At 39.1% G+C, this 14909-nt stretch overlaps 1 protein-coding gene across 1 annotated transcript in view; it reads right to left on the bottom strand.

The window, feature by feature from the left end:
- Positions 1 to 10357, bottom strand: part of ndrg2 (NDRG family member 2) — a 40533-nt gene extending 30176 nt beyond the window's left edge. The window contains exon 1 of the mRNA XM_031738668.2: positions 10074 to 10357. The gene's annotated coding sequence lies outside the window, so the exon portion shown is untranslated. The remainder of the gene's footprint in view (positions 1 to 10073) is intronic.
- Positions 10358 to 14909: the final 4552 nt, after the last annotated feature.

The raw sequence follows: 14909 nt of genomic DNA, 5'->3' as shown, positions 1-14909 counted from the left end.
CAGTGCCTTGCTCAAAGGCTGACTGAAGGATATTTACTCTACACACTTTTTAAACTCTGGATTTATGCTTCTTTCTTTAAACAGTGGAAGATAATCTTGCCAACCAATCACATCGTAATCTTTTTCTTTTGGCAGAATAATCATCTAACTGCAGTTCTCCCTGCAAAATTGAAACCACAGTTGCCTCAGTAAAAAAAACGCATCACCTTATTTTAAGAGTAAATGTCTCTGCATCATGTTTTAAACTGATATGAATCTTTAATTTCTGTCTTCTGTTTACAAATCACTTTGCAGCCAATCACACTTTTGCTTGTTTTGGTTAAAAAGAAAGGTTGTTTATGAGATGTTGTATTTATTTTTCATCATTTAAAAGCTGCTAAAAAGCAAACTCGTAGCCATCCTGTCTGATGTCCTTGGAATCATTCAGCTACCTCTCCAGTAAATCACTTATCCCCTGGGTTAATCCTCTCTGAGAGATCTCTGGCAAAATGGTGGGCCACTCCAGCTACAACCACCACCAAGTGGAGGGCTTCTTCATGTGTTGCTACGCCCACAGAGCCTGGAGAGCAGAACAGGGACTATCATCGCCAACTGCAGTCCAAGACAATGGAACCTATCAACAGGATGTGACAATGACTAGATCTGAATGATATAATAGAGCACAACAACAGTGGCACAGCTAGCCTGCAGGTAAGAAAACATGATGGGACAGAGTTAGCTGATTAGCAGCAGCTGAGCCTTCAAAGTAAAAGGTAATCTGTATTCTTCATTTGAAAATCTGACAATCTGCCTACTATGTAAGCATGTCAGATCACCAGTGTCTAATATACAATTTTTAAAAAAGGAATGCGGACATCAAAAGTGACTTACATCACTCAGCCAAAAATGTGAGGACACCAAAACACTCCTCCAGTACATTCAACATCATTTCGCCCAAAGACTCTCCACAAGTTTTTGAAATCATTCATTAAAACACTGTCTTAAGAACTACAAAACCTTTAACTGAGAGTAGAACAACAAATTCTTAAAAAAAAGAGTAAAGACATATTCTAAATGGAAAAAAAAATACAACCTACATACTAGACTTTTACCAACATGACAAACTCGTGCCATGAAGCTCCCAGTGCACAGTTTTTTGTGCTGATGTTAATGTCAGAGAAGCTTTGGCTTCTTTTTTTAGAGATTTAGCAGTGACAATATCACCAAAAACTGCCTGCTATAAAAGTCACACTGAAGACAGCTGCCTACTTCTCAATCAATTAGTCATTACTGGCCTACTTCCCTTTTGTTTACTTTTCCTTTGCAAAATAAAAACTTTCAGCAGGAATTTCAACAGTAACAGCTGCGCAGAAAGATTATGAAATGACATCAGTCAGTCAGCATTATCATCTCAGATATGAACATTTCATGAGGGCATTACCATGCTTGTGGTTGACTATGAAGTTAAATTAAATATGACTAAGTGAATAATAGATTGGATGTGCAGACTGAGGAGATAAATGTATGCCAAAAAGCTTCTCATCCTCGTTACTGTGTCTGTTTGTCACAGAACATATTGGAGAAAAATTGACATGATGAGGAATGACTGATTTGGAGCTATTATTACAGCAGGTGTCAAATTTTCATTGATTAGCATATCCTGTAAACAGTTACTAATGGCTGCTTGAGCTCTTACACTGGAATAAGTACAAATCAGTAAATGCTGCTACTATGCTAAATTATTCCCTACTAAATAAGATTCACGCTGTAGTGCTCGTTCCCTCACATGGAAATTGTGCATACCAAGAGGGTACAGCGTTACCCCTGATGCCATGTTTGTGCTGTTCATTTTCTGCCTAGCTCAGCTCTTCCTCTGCCTGAGGAGCTATTGACAAACATCCCAGATTATGTAACACGCCTCTAACAGCACCAGACTGGGTGCACTATTTGACATATTTAGGTTGAGGCTTCAAATTTTCACCACAGAGTTCAGCTGAGGAAAAAAAACAGATACATCTGAGCACGCTGTAGTCCCAACGTCCAACTGAAGAAATATGAATGAGCTCGGGCAGGACGCTTGTCTTTAAATAGGGTGTTGTGAAGGCCTGTTTGGACTTGTGGGAACAGACAGGGCATTGTGCTGCCTGGCCTATCTGTATCAGGACTCTAACCATCAGGCGAAGGACTGAGCTGCCCCGATACAAACAAACACACATACTCTGGCCTAGATGCTTCTATATGCAGGCTGCTGTAATCTCACCCACCTACACATATAAAATCCATACACGCTGACCCAGATGCCGAGACTGTTACGTTTGTTTACACCTACACAGGATATAAAAAATACAAATCCATATTTCTACACATACTCATCTGCCCTAGACGCCAACATCGACCAATAACAATTCAGATTATAAACCCGGTGCCGCTCGCATTCTCCCAATTTAATCTCACTTGCCTGATCTTAAATTCCCACAAGTTAAGCGTCGCTCTGCGTCGTTTCAGGCAGTTCGGTAAAAATACAACTAAGCTCGTATTACTAATACCCCGTACTAGTGTGCACTACTGCCAAACAGCTATAGCAGGTGTCATATCGCAGTAACCGGCCCATCTGCACTTGCACAGGCAATGTTAAAAACAGAACTGCTTTGATAGCCCCGTGTGATTTTAACATTTAAGCAGACAATGAATCTCACAGTGTGTAGAAATTCATCTGAAACAGTGGTAGATGAAGATTTCAGCTTTCTGTAAAAACACATTAAAAACAGATTCAATAAAAAAATCTCTGTTCTTTTTTATGTGCTTCTGGCTGTCATTATGCTGTTCAAGAAACTATTAAGTGTCCTGCTGTTGGTCTTCTTTTTTCTTTAAGAGCTATAAACAGATAATAATAATAAAAAATAATAATGATCTCAGTGCACAGCCAAAAATACAGGTCTGAGTAAGGAAATCATTTCAGCTGCGCTCGGCGGGCTTTGGTTACCATCCAACGTAAATAAATAAATAAATATTTAAAAAAAAAAACATTTTTAGCAGCCTGTGAGCAAAAATTTCAATATTTATTTTGTATTTTTGACAGTGTTTCATGTAACGCTGGCTTGGTTTGAACACACTGAGATGAATCTGTCAAGACAGAAGAATCAATGTTTCTGCTGGTGCCAAAAGGCAGAAGTTCAACACTAGACAACATTACTTACAGTAGCTGCACTCAGCTGGGCCATACTGTGTCTATAAAGGCTAGGAAGGCTTTTCTTCTTGTAACACATTCATTTCTCTCTTTTTAAAAAAATGTAGCTCTGCCATGTTATTACAAACTGTATTTTCTTTACTATGTTCAACATAATCTCCAATCTCAATCTGAAAGTAATTATTGTTGTTAAATAAAAATCCAATCATTTTTGTAATTATACAACTGGTCTCTAAAATTATGATGTCTTATTAAGTATTTTACTAAGTGATCAACATACAGTAATTCCAGTAAGACTTCTCTTTGTGATATTTTTGATCACCTGGATGCACCCCGAGCTAAAAACACAACAATTTTTGACTTTAAGTTCTACTTTATTACTCTAAGTACTTTGATTACATTACTTACATTACATTTTCCATGTAAATTTCTTATATAAGTACAATGTAAAACATTACATTTAATGGAATCTCATGAAATGAAATTTACTTCATTAGTATTTTCCTTAATGATTTTAATAAATTATCCTTTGAATCTATATGTTTCAGTTGAATTTGACGTTTATGATGTTTGATGTTTATGAGGTCATTAAGAATGATTTTATGAAGATTTTACACTAATTATATCATTTGGCAGTTGTGAAATTAAATTATCTAACAAGCTATCCCAGTTCTGATGCTAGGTAAGCTAACCTATCTGCTAACCGTTCACTAGCTCCCTACACACTGAAAGTGCACCTGTATAATTTAATTCAGTATGTTATCCCCAGGTTTTTTCCCATGCAGATGCTGCACTGTGATGTTCATCAGATTGCTTCACTTGGGTCCCTCAGCTTGCCAATTTTCTCCCTTTAAAACAACTCGAAACACATGAGAAACACATGAGAAACACATGAGAAACACATCAGACATTGCTCAACATACTGGTATTTGCCAGCTATCTGCTCACCCATGTGCCAGTCCCATATTTAGTCTGCTTTTAAATTTACTCCTTATCTCCACTTGTGACTGAAATATCTACAGTATATTCACCAGCTAGCCAATGCAATTGTTTGCATTTTCTTTAAAGCTGAGCAGCTTTTTCCTTCTTAGCAATTGTAGAACTTTTTTAACATTTGCAATGTAATGTGAGAACTGCCTTTGTGGCTTTTCTGTTATGGACATTGTTTTCCTTCTCACTTATTTAAAAATGATCTACAATGTTTATGTTTTTGTTCTAGTGGCAAAGAGATTAAACTGGCTATAAGCCATCCGACACTCTTGGCACCTCTGCTATAAATAAAGAGTGATCCACCAACTCTACAATAAAATAAAACTTGTAGACTGAACAGGCAGTTACACCCACAGATGTAAACATCAGCTCCATATCAGCATTGCAACATCATCAAACACAAGAACACAGTCCACTACTACAATGACACCTAACATTTAAGCCTTGGTAACACAGCTACACTCTTACAGAAAGACTGTATTCACCCAACAGCTGGCATGTACTTTAGCGGAGATCATTTCAGTGTTGTCAACGACTCAACATAAGGATAAAGGCTATTTCTGAGCAGTGGAGATGACAAGAGCATTTACTTTCCTGATATTCTGGGACATGAATGCACCTCTGAAGCAATACTCAGAGTCCAATTATAGCTGTTTACTGCCCTACATTGCTGCACATGCACACATTCATCTCCCTTCCAACATTATCAGTGCTAGTTATTTGGAAACATGGATGAGTCCTTAAGGACAGACAATTTAAGATGATGAAACATGTTCACAGTTCAGGCATATCTTCATTCCCAGCGGTCACCACTGATAGACTCACAAACACTGCAGGAGTCAAAGTTAATATTGGTAGAGTAAACAGGTAAGGTGACAGTCTAAATATGCATGACCAAGTTTTGACCGATAGCTCAGGAAGACTATTTGTTATAAAGCAAATTTATGCAATATTTAACGCTGTGCATTACAAAACTGTTCTAGTTCTAGTTCTATTATCTACATCTCTGCACTTGTGAGATACATTGTAGTTATTAATAATAAAAACTTGCACAACACTAGTGTTGAATTTTAAAATGTTTGGTAAAATGTTCCAACTGGTCACCATCACTCCTGCACATGGTGATACCTCCTGAGTGGATTTTCAAAGAGGAAAACTACTAAATAGCAGAGCCATTCCTTTGGGGCATGCAAGGTATCATGCATTGCTTGCCCTGAGAAATCCAAAAACAGAAGTTTAACATCTACCAAAGCATCTCCTTCCATCTCATTTGCTTTCATCCAGTAAATTACTGCTATCAGTTGGGTATCGTCTCTGAAAGCAGGCTGGACTCTGCTTGAGTAGGAGCCACTGGGATCTGTAGTTTCTGTCATTTTCTAGGGTGTGTCTGTAACCAAGTAAAAAAAAACATGCTCTGTGTGCTTTCACTGTAGTGTGAATAACTTTTTTAAAACTCCTTTGGCACGTTAAAAGAAAGCTTTGATGGTAGAGAGGGGACAACGTGCCGTGTCTGGTTTAATAAAACAGACAAATCAAACAGCATTTTCACATTAGCATGTAAAATAAATCAGTTGGTTAAGAATATGAACTAAACTGTTTCGCTAATACACCACCTTAACTTTTCTTTTCTTTCTTTTACTGCTAGATTTTGACAGTTAATCATATCAAATACTTCTCACATACTACTTAGTTCGGTTTGTTTTGTTATATAGTGTTATTTAAAAATATTTCTTATACTTGCCCTTTTTTACATAATAATGTGATTTTATACAATATGATGCATTATTGTAAATTAAACAATTATTTGAGCTCAACATGTGCAGCAGTAATATTGATTCATTTAATAGTGACAGGAAACACTTTCTTAGCAGAGTAATTTCTTTTACTTTTAATACTTCATATACAGTTTTATATGTAAGCATGCATTTTCATAATGATATATTGATACTTTTACTAATGATAAATATAATAATATTTCACAATTCTTCGGCTAGGAAGTACTGCAGAGAGATGAACACGCCCACTAACAGTACAGCAAGAGGCGCAAAGATGAAATCATGAAAAATGATAAAATAATGAAAGGCAGAACAAAATCATAAAATGACATGCTTTCAACTGGCAATTTGCATTGTTGATGTGTGTCAGATTTATTTTCTTTTTCTAAAAGGGGTGGTCACCGACTCTGCTTGTCATTTTGTAAAAGTCACTGCACAACACTGCTAAAATATCAAAATACACAAAATTCAGTAAAAAGCCACCTGAAAAAATTAACAGCTCTATTTGTCCAAATGGTGAGCCCTATCTAAAGTCTTCCTTCGACAATAAACTTAAATAATAATAAGCTAAAAACAACAAACTAATAAAACATTGAGCATGTTTAAGCTGACTTCCCAGAAGGGCAAAAAGTCAAATTGTTATTGACAATCCATGTAAACCCCACAGAATAACTAATCTATAATGACGTCACGTTGTCCAGTAGCCAACAAGTTTGCTGGTGCAGAAACAATGGTCACCATGTGTAGTTTTTACAGTGGCGAGCTTCCTGCAAGCTACAGAAGAGCAACACTAAGCAAAATAAACAACCAAACGAACAAAAAGAAGCATAACTATTTAGTCATCATGTCAATGTTTCATTTCACTGCTTCGTTGACGTCTCGCTGTGGATTTGCAGTGTAAGTGTGTGCAATGCAGACTGTCGCTGTTCACCACAGTTTAATGATGTCAACAAGTTTATCTCCTTGGATTACTTGTGTGTCCAGAACACAAACACTCTTGTACCATCAGACCAAAGGGCAGCCGTTCCAGCTGAGGGGTTTATTTTTGGCCCTGACAGATGTGTATGACACAGCTCCAAAAAAAAAAAAAAATTATAAATGTCTGCTGTGACAAGTCAACAGCCCTGCTCATTCATAGTAATACCATCCTGTTGCTTAACTGGGTCAAATAAAAAATAATTAGTAAACTGAGCTGATCATGAAGCTGACATTTAACATAGCCCGAGAAAAATGTTACCAAATATATATAGAATATTATATAGAATATATAATGAGAATAGATGTTACTGGTGTCTCACAGTTACAGTTTCTGCAGCTCAACAGCTGTGGAACCTATATCAATATAAAAAGATGCACAGCGGAACAATTTGTGCTCATGTCCTCTATAAATAACCAGTGTTTTATAATGTTCTGACGCTGAACAGATTAGAGCACCAGAAACCCTTTGAAGTCAATAAGCAAGTCTTCCAACACAGCAATGTGCTCTCAGACACACCAGCATGGATCTATATGTCTACTCAACTTCAGACACATAAAGAAACATAATGAAATCATTTGAAGTAAGTAAGCCATAGAATCAAAACAGCACTTCATTAGTGATGTTTTAGTGTTGATTTATTACTGGGTAGGTCATTGCTTCATGCTCCAGTCAGCTCACCACTCTCTCTCTATATATATACATATATGTATTCACATGCAGCTTGGACCAGCGCCTGTTTCTTGAGCTTACAGTGTATGATTTGCAATTTAAATTTTAAGCCTAAACATGAATGGCAAGTGCACAGCTGCTATATTTAGTGCAGTAAAAATGCAGGAAATGCTTGCTTTATTCTTAGCACACTGAACTTGTAGAATATGATTAAAATACAAACAATGACTTATTTTTATTAGCATGTTACAGATGTTTAGTTTCACAATCGTTCAGTATTTCGAAATCTCCTCCCTCAAACACAAGTATTTCATGCTTAAAGCCCTGAAGGGAACTGCCAGTATTTTCTTTTTCTGCAGCTCTCACAAATGTGACTGCAGGTGAATGGTCAATATGAGAAATGCAAACAGTATGAGATTCCATCAAAGTACAGTTTGGAGCTGCTGGGGCAGAGTGTTATCTGGGCACGCACACTGTTCATCTTTCAACTGCTACACTTCTGATATATCTGTTTGTGTCTGTCCTCCTCCACACCAGCACAACAGAGATAAACTCAAGCTCGCTGTTGTTGTGGATGAGGCACCGTAATGCTTTTCATTAATAATGATAAAACTCTTCCACAAAATAATAAAAGACCCACAAAAAATAACAGATGAAATGGATTAAAGGGCTAGTTTTTAAAAAGACAAACACACATCACCCAACCCCCAAGAGACATACACACACACACACACACACACACACACACACACACACATATACACAAACACAAAGCATCAGCAGACCAAAACTCTGACATTTGGGTGAACGAAGCTTTAAAATGCTCTAAAAAAAAGGAAGTAATTTTTTTCCAGCTATGTCGTCACTGCACTGCTGATTATCGTTACTGCCATCATTACTATAATTTCTCTTTTATTTTTCTTTGAATCCACTGACACAAATTTGGTCTTGGCTGCTGGTAACACCACACCCACCAGTAAAAGAGAAACAATACACTCCTGCCGTGTGGCTGTGTTTGTGGGCTATGTACACCTCAGCGCACCCCATACGTGCAGATCCGGGGTGCGCCTGCGTAACGCTGCATGTCCACGTCTCAGAGCCTGAACAGTTCTGGCACGAACGTTCACTTTTTCTTCCCCCCCAAGATGAGCCTGTCTGTGCGCGTGCGCGTTCGTCTGAGTCTGCGCGTGCGCGCGTTATCAGCAGGGGGCTCCACTTCACTCAAAGAGCAGCGAGGCCGCGAGTCTCCAAATGCGGTATGACTCACAGAATCTGCGCGCGAGCCTGCTTGGGCGCGTGCGTGCGTGCAGCTCGCGGCAGAGTAAAGACAGAAAAAAACTGTCTCTGGAGCAGTGTGTAGACAGAACAGTGTGTGTGTGTGTGTGTGTGTGTGTGTGCGTGTCCTTGGTTTGGGCACGACACACTAAAGCAAAACATTTCCACTCGCGCTCGAAGATATTCCATAAAAGGAATGCGAAACGCACATTTTCACTCAATTTCTCAATTGTATTCCTTTTTTCCTGATGTTTTACTCGCACAATAACACGGCCCGTGAACACACACACTCACAAGGGACACACCTCCATTTGACATTGACACATATTACACACCCTCTCCAAAAAGCCACAACACACTCCTCGCTCCCCTCTTATCAGCAGGTTACTACTTCACAAAGCCCCTCGTCCCCCTCTTCACACAGACAAGCCCAAAGGTTTCCATCTAAGAAAAAAAAAGTATGAGCCCCGAAATTCCCACTGCTGCTGCCCTGTAAGGATACCTAACTGGAAAACACCACAAAGAAAGAGCGCTGATGCTTCTCTCTGCTGAAAGGCGTAGACAAAAAATACAAAAGGTGGGGGGCGGGGTAGGGGGTATGTATATGATTCAAGTTCATGCGGCACGAACATGCCAATAGTGGCCTTAATTCTGTGTACGGGAGATTTGAGCCGTGCCACTGAGCAGTCATGCCTGGTTCAGTCATGACCGACAGAGGAGGCTGGGAGAGGAGAGGAGAGGAGAGGGGAGGGGGGGCAACAAAGACCCGCTGGCTATGCCACATGTGCGTGTCAATAACGCGCACTGCACTCCCTCTGTCACGGGCTCACTCTCACCAACCTAGAACTTAAAGCATACTGTTGGCGTTGATTAGCACTCCTCTTATTAACTGAGCACATATCTGGCCCGGACGCGTAACGTTTGATGAGTTTTTCTTAGGTTGCTGTATTGTTGTTGGACGGTGCGGACTACATCCTTGCATCCCTGTGCGTTTTTAGCACCGAGTCCACCAACACAAAACAACACCCCCCAACCCCCTTTTCTGTTCTTCGTTTTGTTGTTTTTGTTGTTGCACTACTGTTTAATGAACAGTGACTAATCACACAGGCTACTCCCCGACTTTCTCCAGGAGGACACAAAGAGATTTTTTAAAATAATTAATTACTGCAATAACTCATTTATTAATATAGAAGAAAATAATATATATAAATAAACTCACCGTTTATTCAGCAAGTGGGAAATTGAAAAAAAAAATCTTCGAGCACAATTGTGGGACTTGTAGAAAATATATTTATATCTGTACGACAAGTCTCGCTCTCCGCTCGCGTAATTTTCTCCTCGCTCTCTTCCCAGCCTGTCCCTCCAAGCTTCCCGCTAATCTCCTGTTACTTCACTTTTCCTCCACCTCCTTTATTTTTCCGCTGTGCCTTCCTTCTCTGTGTCCACCGGCGTTGTTTTTTTTCTCCTTTTCTCCAGCAGGAGGAACATTCAGCACACGGGGAGAGAAAAAAATACTCAGCGGTCACTCAAAAGGCAAGATGGAACCATTGAGGTTTTAGGGGTGTTTGTAAAGTTATCGGGCGGTAAGTCAACGCCGAGTCTCGGTGAAGTGGGTTGTATTCATTCAGTTAGACAAAGGGTAATGTATGGGAAGGCCGTGACAGCTACGGTGTGGGTGTAATAAAAGCTGACGAGACGTCGAGAGAAAAACCAGCGGGCTTCTGTTTTCTGACTTCCCCCTCTGCTTTCACGCCACAGTGGTACGGCCCACCCTCGCTGGGCTTGTGGAATGGAGCCGAGCATTCCCGCCTGGGCCCGAGCCAGCAGGTAAATAAACACACCTGCCCACGGAAAGAAGAGAGAGAGAAACTTAATGAAACCCGATAATTACCCCCCCTCCCCAACCAAAGAAGGTCCGGTGGCATTTAGGGAGGGGGTCACGGAAGGGGTTTCTGGTCCCTCTGTGTGTTTGTGCCCTGGAGTATGCCAGCCTCAAAGACTGGGCCATTTAGGGCTTTGACTTTTTACGAGTTTCCTTTGGGCAGGAAAAACAAAGCTGACCACCAAGAACAGCACAATTTTTAACAGCTAATTATTTGAAAAACGAATTTGAACGCTATATTAATGGATACCTTCAGATTATAGTAGAAGAAATGTCAAACTCATTTTATATGATGGGTCACATACAACTCACGTTGATCTTAAGTAGGCCAGACCTTGAAACTCTTCTTTCTGTAAAAGTTAACTACACATTAAATCCCTGATATCTCAATATAAGAAAAAGAAATGCAATTTCAGCAATACATCAATTTATTTCCACATGATAAAAATATGCTGCTGTAGTTGATGAAAGAAATCTTTAAGTATGATTCTTTGGGCTTAAATTGCAAGAAATGTGTAAAATTATAGAAGTAATCCTGGTAGCTCATGACCCAAATAGTGATGTAATGATAAAGTTTATGTAATTATTAAGTCCAAATATTTATGCCGTCATTCATATTTTCTAAAACCATCCAGTGAGCCAGAACGGAGTCATCACCAGGCCAGATCTGGCTCCCCGGGCCTTGTGTTTAACACTCCTGTAGTAGAGGTACACAACAGAAATATGTACTCTGTAATCATACTCTTAAGTGGTTTTATTTATTCTGCAAAGTAGTTAATCAAAATTAGCAACATTTAAAGACCCAACACTACAAAATTACACTTACAAAATCCCTTTAATAGTTTAATCACTGCAAAATCAAAATAGTAATAACAAATTACTTTTTAATTACAGTAATTTTAAAATCGCTGATTTTGCATGTAAGTGCCAGTGCATGGATGAGAAAATCAGCAGTGTAAGATCTTTAAATTACCCACTTTGCACAAATTATCGACAGTAATTCCAGTGAATTCCATACTGATTCATAATAATAACAAAAACAAAAATAAATAATAATAAAAAGCTCAAGTAGAAAAAATTGGATACCTTGCTCCCATTTATTTGCCAAGAACATCCCAGTAAGAGAGTGGAGCGTAGAGGCATGACAGCTCTGTGATAGGCCCCTGGGCCTATTCTTTTTGGTTTTTTTATCTGCATATCTAAATAATCCAATAATATCAATAGCATAATTCTGGCTTTTGATCAGCACCATGGACAACAACCACAGTGAGAGGTTGGAGAATGTACAAATTTATATAGGTTTATGAATTCATATAAGCATTTTCAGCCACATTGCCACAAACCAAAAAACTGATATAGTAGTCTTGCTAAAGTAATGAAGAAAACTGTAATGTCCAAAAGCCCAGAACAAATGAAACAAGCTTATTAACCACAGATCCTCACAGACAAACCACTCATTTCTACAATTCCTCATTCAAAAATCGTTTCCAGTGGACCAGCAACATATATCACGCACACATTGTACAGTATGAATGCATATTTTCACCAACGACTGCCGCATCAGAACTTCATCTTGCACTCAGCAAAGTCATTGATAGCACTGCTCGAAATCCTAACTCCTGGCAATATACTCATAATGCTCTCTTGTCTTCTTCATCTTTTGAGCATGACTTTTAAACGCATGCCCCTGTGCCCATGAACTAATCTTTAAGTCACTTTGTGAAAAACTAATTGAGGCACAGCTCGATTTTCCAGGTAAAGAAATCCTAGAAAGCTGATTCTGTTCATCTGGATGTTGTCAGTGTGAGAAACATCTCCGGCAGTCAGCTGAGACTGGACAAGTGATGAAACATTTCTCCCGCTGAAAAAGCACAACATCCAGATCAACAGAAGCAACTTCGGCGACTTTTTGGTCATCATCCACAAAAGACAGAAAGCTTGGTCAGGAAGTACCGCGTGCCTCTGCGCCATCAAAGATTTTCAGAAAAGGTGCCGATTATGATCAGTGGAGTGTAAAATGACAGAGTAAATATTTGCAGAGCTGGAATTCAGTTCTTGAGGAAACTGTATAACGTATACTACATAAATAAAGTTAGGCTTTGGTTTCACAAGGTAGAATTATGACGTAAACATATTAGTGGAACTCTTACCGTCGGCACACTTTACCATAACACATCTAATATTTTTTTAATGTGGAGGAGCCCTTCTGACATTGATGTAGACCGGGCCTCTCCTCCTACCTTCTGTTCTGTTGGATCTCATGTCTTTGATAATAGACATCTAGCCTATATAGGTCCAACAAATTGCAACTGAGTTGGGGATAGGTTGAAAAGGTTAGCACAGGTTATCAAAGCAGTTAGCAATCCCACTTTGGCAAAAGCTTAAATAAATTTTGCATGACCGCACTGGAAGTTAACTTAGTACTTAGACCCTGTTTGCTAACTTAAAGGCAACTGATTTGGTTATGTAGCTATGTGATACAGTCTTTATATCCAGTTGGCAAACTAAAGTTGTATAGCGGTGTCTTGTTGTTAGTGTTTCTGTATATATACACATCTTTTACTGGCATTTAGCTACAAAGTAGTCCAGTTGCATAGTTCTGTGTTCTGCGCTAGAGCTCATAGTGAGCTCTTTCACTCAGAGAAGGAAAAATAAACATGACACATGCAGTTCCAGCTAAAACTGTACTGTAAGATACACCCAACTACTGAGAACCAGAGCGTCGCTCATCGACTCTGTGGTTGTGTAAGTCAGGTTAGAGTTTCCCCAAGTGGCACACATACAAAGACTTATATTGCCACTCAATTACATTATTTTCCCCATGTGTTTTCCACAGCGACAGTCAAAGTGAATGACTGAACTATTCCTTTGGGATTTCATATGGAATGTGTGGTTCCAATCCCGGGGGCTTATTTTTCCACCTCTAAAATGTAAAGGATTTCCTATAAATATTATAGCTGTATGATTATTATCCTTCCGAAGGTTCTTATCCCAACAAAATGGCGCTACATGAGGGGATTTTTAGACAAGTTGTCTAAATGCTGCTTATTGTAGTGGTATTAAATTTTTTTCCCAAGTCCATTCAAACAGATTTGGCATAAAACTTCATCAATATGTTCTGTGCATCATAGTTGGCGGTTTAAAAATCTCTCCGCAGCCCTAAATGCACCCCCTTACATAATGATCCTCCAGCCTGTGCTTCTGCCATGCTGTTGTAAGCCAGATATTTGTTCCACCAGAACACACTGACGCCCATTTAAACAAGTTACAGTGTCACTGTGAATTCAGTCCAAATCAGCAAATACAATGAGAATGCCCTCATACTTCACTGGGTAAAGAAAATCTGACTCATTCTACCATATGTTCAAACTCTCCGTTACAGAAGACAGATAGGCTCACTCTAGTGAGCTGACACAGCATTTGCTCCTTACAGCTGCAATGGAAAGAACTCAAGACACGCACCATCGCAACTGCTACAATTGCCTCATTTATATATCGGTGGCCACTGCTTATCTTGGCCCACCAGCTGTGCAGACAGGCTGGATTAAAGGGCTTTCAGGTGACGTAACACACCCTGTAGTGGACTCACTACAGGGTGACGTCTGATAATATTTGTTGCTGCAGACATAACACGAATCAATGCCCTCCTTTTTGGTAAAATGATTTTCTCTGCATACAAACAGTAAACTAAGAGGCTATGCAGGGTAAATCGTTATTGTCTGCTTAATGCATGTCTTCTTTGTCCCCCTTCCAAATATTCTGAGTAGAGGGCTGCCCCTTACTCTGCCTGATTCTGCTGCTGTACTCTTTATGTTAAATGTAGTTCTTTCTTCCCACAGTTGCCAAGTGCTTGCCGGTCTTTGCTGTGATCATTGAGGCCTTGAGGCAACTATCAATGAGGCCAGCTATGAAAGTGAATTTAAATTAATGGATGTTCATTTTAGACTTTTAACAAAAAAAGTTTTTCTTTAACAACTCTATTCTACATTTCTAGATTTTTTTTTTTTCAATTAAAAAAAGTTTCTCAGTAGAAAGAATGAGAATTAAAAAATAAACGCTGCTGTGGCTCAAACTCATGAGCTCATGTGTTGGAGTTCACAACTTATCATAGCATGCTAATTAACCTCGTGTAGATATAACAGAATTCCTGAATTTATTATGCTGACAGAAAGG

This window comes from Oreochromis aureus, linkage group 3, assembly GCF_013358895.1.
Source record: "Oreochromis aureus strain Israel breed Guangdong linkage group 3, ZZ_aureus, whole genome shotgun sequence".
Lineage (NCBI taxonomy): Eukaryota > Metazoa > Chordata > Actinopteri > Cichliformes > Cichlidae > Oreochromis > Oreochromis aureus.
This window is presented reverse-complemented; position numbering and strand designations above follow the sequence as displayed.